This window comes from Callorhinus ursinus, unplaced genomic scaffold, assembly GCF_003265705.2.
Source record: "Callorhinus ursinus isolate GAN/ISIS: 27379988/994484 unplaced genomic scaffold, GSC_fseal_2.0 scaffold7, whole genome shotgun sequence".
Taxonomy (NCBI): Eukaryota; Metazoa; Chordata; class Mammalia; order Carnivora; family Otariidae; genus Callorhinus; species Callorhinus ursinus.
Genome location: NW_027397069.1, coordinates 54,323,329 through 54,334,600, shown reverse-complemented (window position 1 = coordinate 54,334,600; position 11,272 = coordinate 54,323,329). Strand labels below are relative to the sequence as shown.

Genomic DNA, 11,272 nt, shown 5'->3' with positions numbered 1-11,272 from the left:
ATTGCTTTTATGTTTATCACCCATTTCTGAAGTCTAGTCCAGTGGCACATAAGTAGGTACCTAATAAATAGTTACTAGATGAGGACTAAACTTTTTCTTTGGTTCAGAAAAGCAGAAACTGAGTCATTTTTCTGAGATGTCCAAAAAAGGAAAGGGGTTTAGGGGCACGTGGTTTTGATTATGAGAAAGATACGGATTGACTGAATTGTGAGACACAAACAAAGCAATAGAAGTGCAGAATCGGCCTAACTATTAAGAGAAAAAGGGAAGACCTTGGTATGACTTGGTGGCATCCCAAATGAGCAGGGATGGTGATGAAGGAGGCAGTTTACAAGCTTGGTATCTTGAGTACATGCGACATTCTGAAGTAAGGTGTCAACTTTATGTATTTGCATAAGTGTGCTCAGACCCATATGAAGAAATGTGGCCTATTTGGAAAACTGAAATTAGGTCTATCTAAATTAAGTTTAGTTACAGTGGTCCTAAAAATTTCTCTAAAGTACTCTAGTACAAAATGTAAAAGTTGGTAATGTAATAAACATATGTAATGAAATAGTAGAATGAATGCAGAGTACACTTATACTAGATGATTTTTAGTGGCAGAAAAACTTCCATTTGATCAAGAAATACGTTTTGTTCTATTTCAAAACTATAATCCTTGTCTTAATAACAAGAACAATATCTAACCAAAATTTGATGACTCTTATGTATAATATGTATGTGCTTATAGGAAAGACTAAAAAAAAAAGTGAATTTTGTGCTTCCTTTGATAATTCTGTTGTGAAGAATAACCATTTGTGAATTTCAGTGATATCTGATGCTTTGATTACAGTACTGGTTTTTGAGAACACTGACCTAGCTTCAGACCTCTGCTATAAATTGAGATTGTGAAATTCTAATCTAGAATTATCACTCATTGACAATCACTAATAGTTAGTAGATGTAGAAAATTTTAGCTCTGACAAGTGACTGGAGCTGTCAGCAGAATCACTATGAACCTAATGAATGGAGTTACTGGTGATTTTTCCTGGAATAGTAGTCTAGTATTATTTATAATTATAATTATGTAATTATTTATGTCTAGTATTATTTATAACAACAAATAAATTAGCAGTTGTATGTCTTCCTAACTTCATGTACTAATTCTATTTTTAAATTATTTCACTAGTTACAATACATTAGAATTCAGGAGTAGTTCCCAAGGACATGGGTTTCTCTTCTTATAAAAGAGTTTTTATTCCAATGTAAGTCTTACCGAGGCTTCCAGATGAATGACGATGCATTAAAACTTCTCACAAGTTTTCTATTTCTATGTAAATTGTCCATTTTTAGTAAAGATCTCCTTCACACTGTATTAATAAAACTGATAAAAACAAAATCATTCTTAGTCATTTTGAACTAAGAAAAAGAATGATCAGCGAAAGTCCTTATTTATACTTTATTGTCTACAGATTTTCACTCATTTCTATAGGTTTTCTAGTGAAATATTTAATTGTGGTGCCTTCTAATTATATTTAGCATATGTATTTAAAAATAGAATCATTGGGGTGCCTGGGTGGCTCAGTTGTTAAATGGCTGCCTTTAGCTCAGGTCATGGTCTCAGGGTCCTGGGATCGAGCCCCATATCCAGCTCCCTACTCAGTAGTGAGTCTGCTTCTCTCTCTGCTGCTCACTCGCTCGCACTCTCTCTCTCTCTCAAATAAATAAATAAAATCTTAAAAAAAATAGAATCATTAAAGGATAGAAGACATTGATTGGATGATACTTTGACATATATGCTCTATAACGGATTTGGTGTCATAACATGTATAACTAGAATAATGTGCTTTGTAATTTATTATCTCTGTGAAGGCATTTCTAAATTCTGACATTGTCAGTGGGGGGAGAGGTGACTACTTGGATATCGCAAATATGGTAGAACCTGTAGGTATACTTTTTCAGTTTTAAAATATACCTTAAATCAAATGCACCCCTTTATTTATTTATTTATTTATTTATTTATTTATTTATTTATTTAAAGATTTTACTTATTTATTTGACAGAGAGAAACACAGTGAGAGAGGGAACACAAGCAGGGGGAGTGGGAGAGGGAGAAGCAGGCTCCCCACTGAGGAGGGAGCCCGATGCGGGGCTCCATCCCAGGACCCTGGGATCATGACCTGAGCCGAAGGCAGACGCTTGATGACTGAGCCACCCAGGCACCCCTAAATGCACCCATTTAAAGAGAATAGTTTAATGAATATTGACAAATATATACACTAATGTAACCTGCATTTCATTAGTTTTTTAAAAATGAATCTTACAGGCCCAATTATCTGCCACAGATGCACTTTGATTATATCATTTCTATCTGTGAGCTCTATTTGGAATGCAGATAAAAGAATGGTGTTTCCTGAACTTTTGTGATTTTTTTTAATGTAGTGCTAAGTTTATTTTAATTTTTTTTAGTTTAAGAGAAGGTACTTATGCCTTAAGTTTAAATTAGCAAGCTCCAAGAAAATTTTGGAAATGTTCCTCTCTCATTCATTGTTGATTGTAAAATAAACTTATGTGGAAGGGAAGAAGGCTCATTTTTGAGTTGGGTTTGTTACAGTGAGTTAGAAGTTTGGTTACTTTTTTTTTTTTTAAAGATTTTATTTATTTATTTGACAGAGAGAGACACAGTGAGAGAGGGAACACAAGCAGGGGGAGTGGGGGAGGGAGAAGCAGGCTTTCTGCTGAGCAGGACCCCAGGACCCCGGGATCATGACCTGAGCTGAAGGCAGATGCTTAACTACTGAGCCACCCAGGCACCCCCAAGTTTGGTTACTTTTTATAGTTTTACCTATGGAAATCTTGAGATTTTTCTTGGCTTCAGAGATAAATTTCTCACTCTCTTAAACTTTTGTGGGAAACCTTTGAAATTAGAACTATTTTTGAACAGTACAATTGGAGGTTAAACATAAAGGCCTGGAAATACTCATTAGCCATTTAGAGATAGACATTTATTTTCTTTAAATATTTTAAGAAATAAAAACAAGGGAATTGAATGTCCCAAATGACCTTTTCTCCTAGCTTCCCTTTTCCTCTTCCCCTATAAACACTCCTCTGCACTTATGTCACTGAACATATTCAGATGACTCACTCGAGTGATTGAATTTGGGCCATCTTTAATGACGCTCACACATAAGTTAGGAATATGAAATATTTTACTGTGTATTAGAAAAGGGAATGCTGCCAAAATCTACTACAAAGTCTACGGGGCCTGAGTTCCCTGGGAGCAGAGCTGAATTATTTTTTTTTTGGCTTTCTCTCCAGATTCTGAGCCAAGTTCTACTCTTTATGAAATTTCATAGCCAAAGTAACAGAAATCATATTTGTTTGACTAATGCTTTGAAAAGACATGGTGATCAGATATTCCACAGTTTGAACTTTAAACACAGTTGTTTAGTCATTAAAAATATTTATGAGAAGGTGTTTCCATTATAAAAGCATTTGCATGGCCTATTAAACAAAGTTCAGAAAAAAAAAACCCAGAAAATTTGAAGGAAAAAGAAAGTTTAGCATCCATAAGCCAATTACCAAGAGACAATCACCATTAACTTTTGTAAATTATTTTTTCTATGCATAGGTTTTGTGTACTTGTGTTTTGTTTGCTTTTAAATAGTTTTATAGTATGGAGTAATGTTTTTAACAACATTTCCATTTTATTTCACATTCTTTGCAAACATTTTCATAGCCAAAGACTGCATTTCATCAAATCTAAGAAGCCATTGGCTCTAAGTCATATACTTTGTATAGCACTAAGAAAGAAAGAAAAAACTTGCTAACTAAGGTAAAATACCCTCAGTTGTAAGAAACACCTAAATTTCAGGGATGGTAAAATGTTTTTAAAAATGTTACAAAGATGGGCACCTGGGTGGCTCAGTTGGTTAAGCGACTGCCTTCGGCTCAGGTCATGATCTTGGAGTCCCGGGATCGAGTCCCACATCGGGCTCCCTGCTCAGCAGGGAGTCTGCTTCTCCCTCTGACCCTCTCCCCTCTCATGCTCTCTCTCTATCTCATTCTGCCTCTCAAATAAATAAGTAAAAAATCTTAAAAAAAAACTTATTTATTAAAAAAAATGTTACAAAGATAACCCTTATTTTAGTTTATTTTGTTGAGACAGATTGCCAGAAACAAGAATTACTACTAAATCAAAGGTTGTGAACATTTAAGGGTTCTGGATCCATATTCTAAATTAATGTCCAAGTAATATTCCCACTAGTATAAGCCAGAGGGAATGGAATCAGGGAGATGTACCAAGGGGGTTGCTTCGGTTGTTTTTTGTGTTTTGGCCTGGGTGGTAAATACACAGGAACTTGTTATGCTGTTCTCTATTTCTTCTATATGCCCCATATATTTTTGTTTTTGTTTTTGTTTTTTTTTAAAGATTTTATTTATTTGAGAGAGAGAGAATGAGAGATAGAGAGCACGAGAGGGAAGAGGGTCAGAGGGAGAAGCAGACTTCCTGCTGAGCAGGGAGCCCGATGTGGGACTCGATCCCGGGACTCCGGGATCATGACCTGAGCCGAAGGCAGTCGCTTAACCAAGTGAGCCACCCAGGCACCCTGCCCCATATATTTTAATTAAATTAAAATACCTAAGGGAAAAGTCCTATTGAAGCATTTTGATTAACTTGATGGTGTCACAATCCACTTGTGAGCCAACTGCTGTAGCCAGGGCAGTGGAAGGAATACTCTGGCTATGCCTGGGTCATGTTCCCACCCTTTGGGTGGGGTGGGATGGGAAGTAGAGCAGACAAGTCTATCACGATGAGAAACAGGGACCAAATAGCTACCAGAGATATTCTTTTTCTTTTACTTTTCTGATTCAGTTAATTTCTGCTTCTATAATGCTATTATTTCCATCCTTCTTTTCTTGGAGACTTTTGGGTGGTTTCCTTTTTAACTTGAATTCTTACTTATTTTTATTCCCTATGAATTAATGATAATTGTAGATTCTCACCCTCCCACATGTCCTACCAACAATATCAAGGCTTCCTTTCAAGAATTATTTCTGATTTTTAGCATTTATTTTTTGAACTCTTGTGGGTTTGATTCCATCTCTTCTTTTTATAAAATTTTTAGTAAGCATACATAATCTGTTTACACATAAATATGTTGGCTATAGATTCAATTATGAGGCTATAGACTCTCTTTCAGAACTCTGTAGGTTTTCTCTTTGTTCTGATGACATTTAGTTTTATGGAAGTTCAAAGGCAACTTGATTTTTATCCTTTGTTGTTGTTAAGGTCATTTTGTAGGAATGAGCTTTGACAGTATAATGTTTGTTTCTTTTAAAAGCCACAAGACATTGAATTTAGGGGGGTCGCCATTAATCTCAACTAGAAGAGCTCTTTAAGTGACTAGGTTTAGATCTTTTTTCTGCTTAAGCTGTTACATCTCTGTTGCTTCTGCTTCATTTTTTAGATTTTTCATTCTTGTTGGCTTCCTCCACCTCCTCCCATTGTTGTGATGCCTGTTTTTATAGGATAACTTTATCTTTTCCATATCTCTGTAATATAAATATTTATAGGTGCTCAGTAAATATTTTTTGAATGAATAAATGTAGCCTGATTTATTTTTTTACCTTTCAGTTATTCTTAGTCAATTTTCCATGGGGTCATTTCTGCTCTATGAAGATTTGGATTACCGTGCTGTATTTGGGGTGTTATCTGTGTATGTGTGTATATGTATTGGTTTTTGATCTTTTATCTGGGCCAGCTTTTAGTTTAAGTCCTTTTCTTTTTTTGTCAGTTATGTCTGTTCTGTCTCTTACAGAGAACTAATTTTGAAAGCAACCTTTCCTGTCTAAGTCTACAAGGCATTTCTCTTCTTTCTTGGGCTGCTCTTTCTCTCTTTTTTTTTTAAATAGAACCTACATTATTTGTTGTTTATTCTGTTTACTCACGCTTGAAAATGGAAAAGTACCACAGGGTAGTGTCAGTCCTTGGACATTTGTTTGCTGCATGGCCCACTGTCCACGCTACGCTAGAGGGCATGTTGGTATGCACAGCCTACATAGTTTTCAGTCTCTAAGAGGCATTCCTCTAGTGTCAGTCTGTTGGACTTAATATGGCATATTCTCCTGTCCCTGCTTCCCGCTTTGCTGAATATGACATATATTCTAAAAAATCTGAAGTAGACTTTATGGAAAAATTCCTACTACCCTTTTATCCCCAGAAGGCACCATTTTCAGGTCTCTGCCGTTCCATTTGTCTCTACCCTTCAGCACTTTATCTTTGGCCATGATAGAAGGATTTCAAGATTTAGAATGGATATGGACCAGTGATGACTCACTTGAAGCTCACTGTATATAACCTAGCTAATATCAAAGGGTGATGCTCTTTCCTTAAGAACCCACCCTTACAGTATGGAGGTTCCTCAAAAAAATTAATAATAGAACTATGATATGATCCAGCAGTTCTACTTCTGGATATTTATCAGAAGAAAACAAAAATATTAATGTGAAAAGATATATGCACCCCCATGTGGAAAGAACCTAAATGCCAATCAATAGATGAATGGATAGGGGCACCTGGGTGGCTCAGTTGGTTGAGCAACTGCCTTCAGCTCCAGTCATGATCCTGGAGTTCTGGGATCAGTCCCGCATCAGGCTCCCCGCTCAGCGGGGAGTCTGCTTCTCCCTCTGATCCTCCCCTCTCTCATGCTCTCTCTTGCCCTCTCTCATTCTGTCTCTCAAATAAATAAATATAATCTTAAAAAAAAGAACAGATGAATGGATAAAGAAAATGTGCTTTATATGTGTAATTCTCTGATAAATATTAATTCACTCATAAAAAAAGAATGAAATCTTGCCATTTGTCGATATGGATGGACCTTGAGGACATTATGCTAAATGAAATAAGTCAGACAGAGAAAGAAAAATATTGTATGAGCTCACTTATAAATGGAATTAAAAAAAATAAGCTCATAGAAACAGAGACCAGATTGGTGGTTGCCAGAGGTAGGGGTTGGGGTGGGTGAAATGGGTCAGGAGGGTCAAAAAGTACAAAGTTCCAGTTATAAAAAAATAAGTCATGGGGATGCAATAAATAAAATAAGATAACTAAACTAGTATTAATGTAAATATAATGTATTTGGACTTTCCCAAAATATTTGACAGATTTGTTTTGATATCTTCATAAATGAAATGGAAGAATGAGTTAAATGATATGACTAGGTGAATTCACAGTTAGTTAAATTTTTTTAAAAAAGAATCCCCTTGATTTATAGATAGAACAAATGACACCCAGACAAGGGTGATAATTTCTGAATCACATTGGTCAATTACCAACTCAGAACCAGATGGGGGTTTAAGTACCTTGTATTGTTTAGTAGGTAGTGCTGAGTGCCAGTTGGCTCATTTTTTAAATGACTAATGGCGTAAATGTGATTGGGGTTGATGCACATGCAAGTATCCTCCATGGTTGACCAGGGAGTAGGAAGGGCAGCCCCGGGTTTGAGGGTAATGCAGGAATGTTTTCAGTCTGGGGTGGGGTGGGGCTGGTTATGGTCTGAGGAGAACAGAGCAGTTAGGAGAGTTTTGCCTTAATTTATAGGGGATCAGGGGCTGGAACTGCATACTCTGAAATATAGGTCTTGATTTCCCTCATAATATGGATCCCAGAATTGAAGAATAATGATCTATGAAATTTTATTTTATTTTTTTTAAGATTTTATTTATTTACTTGACAGAGAGAGAGACAGTGAGAGAGGGAACACAAGCAAGGGGAGTAGAAGAGGGAGAAGCAGGCTTCCCGCTGAGCAGGGAGCCTGATGCGGGGCTTGATCCCAGGACCTTGGGATCATGACCCAAGCCGAAGGCAGACGCCCAACGACTGAGCCACCCAGGCGCCCCGATCTATGAAATTTTAAAAATTACTAAACTAATTTTATATTATAGTTATTATAGTAAATAGATATACTTAAAATATGAAAATAACAAATTCAAAAAAGGAGTACTGTATTGAGAGGCATTATACTGTGTGTTTTCCCCTCTGTTATATAATCCAATTGCCCCCAAAATGTTTACTTTCTCTGTTTAATAATAAGCTCCAAAGAGCAAGGATTGTATTTTTCTTGTTCATGGCTCTATCCCAAGTATTTAGCAAGGTGCCCGCGCTTAGTGCTTACTCAGATTGTTTGTTCAATGAATAAATGAATGAATAAATGAACAAATCAACGGGCAAATAAAAAGTTGGGAGACAACAATCCGGGAAATGGTGGCTAACTACCATGTTAACATGGTAGTCCTGAAAACCTTTGTGATATTACCATAATTAACATTAGAATTAGCTTGATACAGTGAGAACTGAGCAGAGCAATAGTTTATAGACAAAAATCATGTCATATCATATATATGATACCATATTCTTATTTGCACTCTATTTTGATGTCAGGGAGCATTTAGTTGAAATTCTCAGTCGATTATCTTTTCCTTAGTGCAGTAGAACTATGTGAAGAAATAGAACAATTACATAAATGCATTTAGCCTTTAAAAAAAACTTTTAATGCTAAGTACTTGAACATTAAATATTTAACCTTCAAAGAATAAATGTATATTTTTTTAAAAGAAAAAATGTGTAAGTGATTCAAGGACCATATGTGTCTAGGACACTTAATTAAGACAATATCATGTCTCAATTACTCTGACTTTCTCTTTTGTGAAATAATTTATTCATTATATCATAGAACTTTTTGTAATAATAGCAGCTAAACATTATAGAGTACTTTACTTATACAAGGCCCTGTGCAAGGTGCTCTACTTACCTTTAATCTTCACAACCCTGAGAGGGAGATGTTATCGTCTCCATTTACAGATGGGATCACAGAGCCTTAAGGGGATCACATCCTGTGCCCAAGATCACTTAGGTAAGAAGCAACAGTTTGCTTGCTCTGCCCAACTATCTAATGATTGTTTCAGCACCCACCCTACTTCCACATTACATATACTTTTAAATATACTCTACCTTCATTTATTTATGTGTAGGGCTGACTACTAAAGAAAAATCTAGTGTGTCTTTATAATTTTATTCTTGAATTTTATAATGGTACATGATACAATGTTCTTCCAACTCTCTTTTTTGCACCTGACACTACCCACTGAGAATCATTGTGATCTTCACATGCTTTATCTTTGAATGCTCTGTCAACTTTCAGTATCCACTTTAGAGGCTGACTGGGGTCTCTTAAGTTGTTTTTCAAACTTATCCTTGCCCCGAGAGTGGACAAGTTCCCCTCCCACTTAGTCTCCCCACACTGGGGAGATGAGGCACCTCTATCGAAAACAGCATTTCTTCTGAAAACAAGAATTTGAGTCTTTTGTTTTATCATCAAAATTCACACTAACCATTTTGATTTCTACTTCATAACATATATATGTCCTATTGGAATTCTTGATTACAAACAAATACTGAAGGAATTTATTGGAAGGACATAAGGTAGCTCACAGAATGACAGAAGTTCTAGGGAACCAGTTTGGGAAATAGGAATCTAGGGGGATTAGAGATTTAGAACCATAGCAATGGTTATACCACAGGAATAGCTAGGTAGAGTGCTGCTATCCACTAGTGTGCACATTTGTGTATACACATTTGTATAATATCTGCCATTGACTAATTGCATCATTGTTAATCAGAAAAATAGTTGAAAAAATGGAATTAACCCAAAAGTCCATCAATAGGGTATTGGTAAAATAAATTATATAGTAATTTAATAAGAAATTGCCACATAATGATTATATGATGTATCTGTATAATAGAATACTATATTGTATACAATTATTGTAGTAGATCTAAATGTATACTCATAGAATGGTATTCAAGATATAGAAAGTGGGAAAAAGTTACAAAATACTATGTTTACTATTATTCTATTTTTCTTTTAAAATATATCTAATTTTATATGTGTGAAAAAATTCAGGAGGAACATATACCAAACTGATATATTTGTTATCTCTGAGCAGTTGGTTAATGGAAGACTTTGATTTATTATATCATGTTTCTGTGGTGTTTGAAATATTTTTGCCAATAACTGTAAAGTACACAAATATGCCTCTCCTAACTAGAGACTTCAATTATGATTTTCTCCCTAAATACTTCCATTACAATAGGGCAGTGACAGCCACATTCAGCTTTCTCTGCTCTACGTAAATAGATGTTCTCAGAAACAAGAATTGACACTCCTTTTCTTCACTCTCCTCACCCTCTGCCATGATAGTCTTTATTTCCTCAGTGAGTATGGCCAGCTGAATGTTTGAAGAGTAAATAAAGAACAGATTAGATTTTAAATAATTTTACATTGCGATTTTGTGATTGTAGCATTAAATATTGCCTTACCACAGGATGTGGGTCCTAATCTCACTTTTGTTTTACATGTTTTATTTTATCTAACACCATCGTTATTGTCAGGTTGTCAGCATCAGCAGCATCACTTCCATTGGTTAAAAATTCTAGTTTTAAATGTAAGCTTATTCTCTAAAAGTACTCCTTTCCCACTGGGATTCTTTTTCTAATCCTTGTATTTGTATTGTAGAAAAAATTTCAAACTTTGAGTAAAAACTTTTAGGCAAAGTTTTTAAAATATCTTTCTTAAAATATTTATATATATTTAAATTTGGTGTAAAACGGGATGAAACTCATTTTAGTTTGAGCACTATTAATGTTTCAACTTACTGAATTAAGGTTATTGAAAACATATAAGACATTTTGGTTTAACAGTTTAATCACGTTAAGCGTTAAATTCATTGCAAACTGGTATAGCCACACTGGAAAACAGGTCGGAGATTCCTCACAAAGTTGAAAATAGAACTACTCTACAATCCAGCAGTCACACTACTAGGTATTTACCCAAAGAATATAAAAAGACTAATTCAAAGGGATACATGCACCCCGATGTTTATGGCAGCATTATCAACAATAGCCAAACTATGGAAGCAGCCCAAGTGTCCATCAATTGATGAATGGATAAAGATGTGGTGTATATACACAATGGAGTATTATTCAGCCATAAAAAGAATGAAAATCTTGCCATCTGCAACATGGATGGAGCTAGAGAGTATTATACTAAGTGAAATAAGTCAGTCAGAGAAAGACAAGTACCATATGATTTCACTCATATGTGGAATTTAAGAAACAAAACAAATGAGCAAAGGGGGAAAAAAGAGAGAGAGAGAGAGGCAAACCAAGAAACAGATTCTTAACTATGGAGAACAAACTGATGGTTACCAGGGGGGAGGTGGGTGGGGGGGA

General features: G+C 35.4%; 1 protein-coding gene across 13 annotated transcripts in view; it reads left to right on the top strand.

Moving 5' to 3' along the window:
- Positions 1 to 11,272, top strand: part of CAB39L (calcium binding protein 39 like) — a 112,821-nt gene that overhangs the window by 43,542 nt on the left and 58,007 nt on the right. The window lies entirely within an intron of this gene.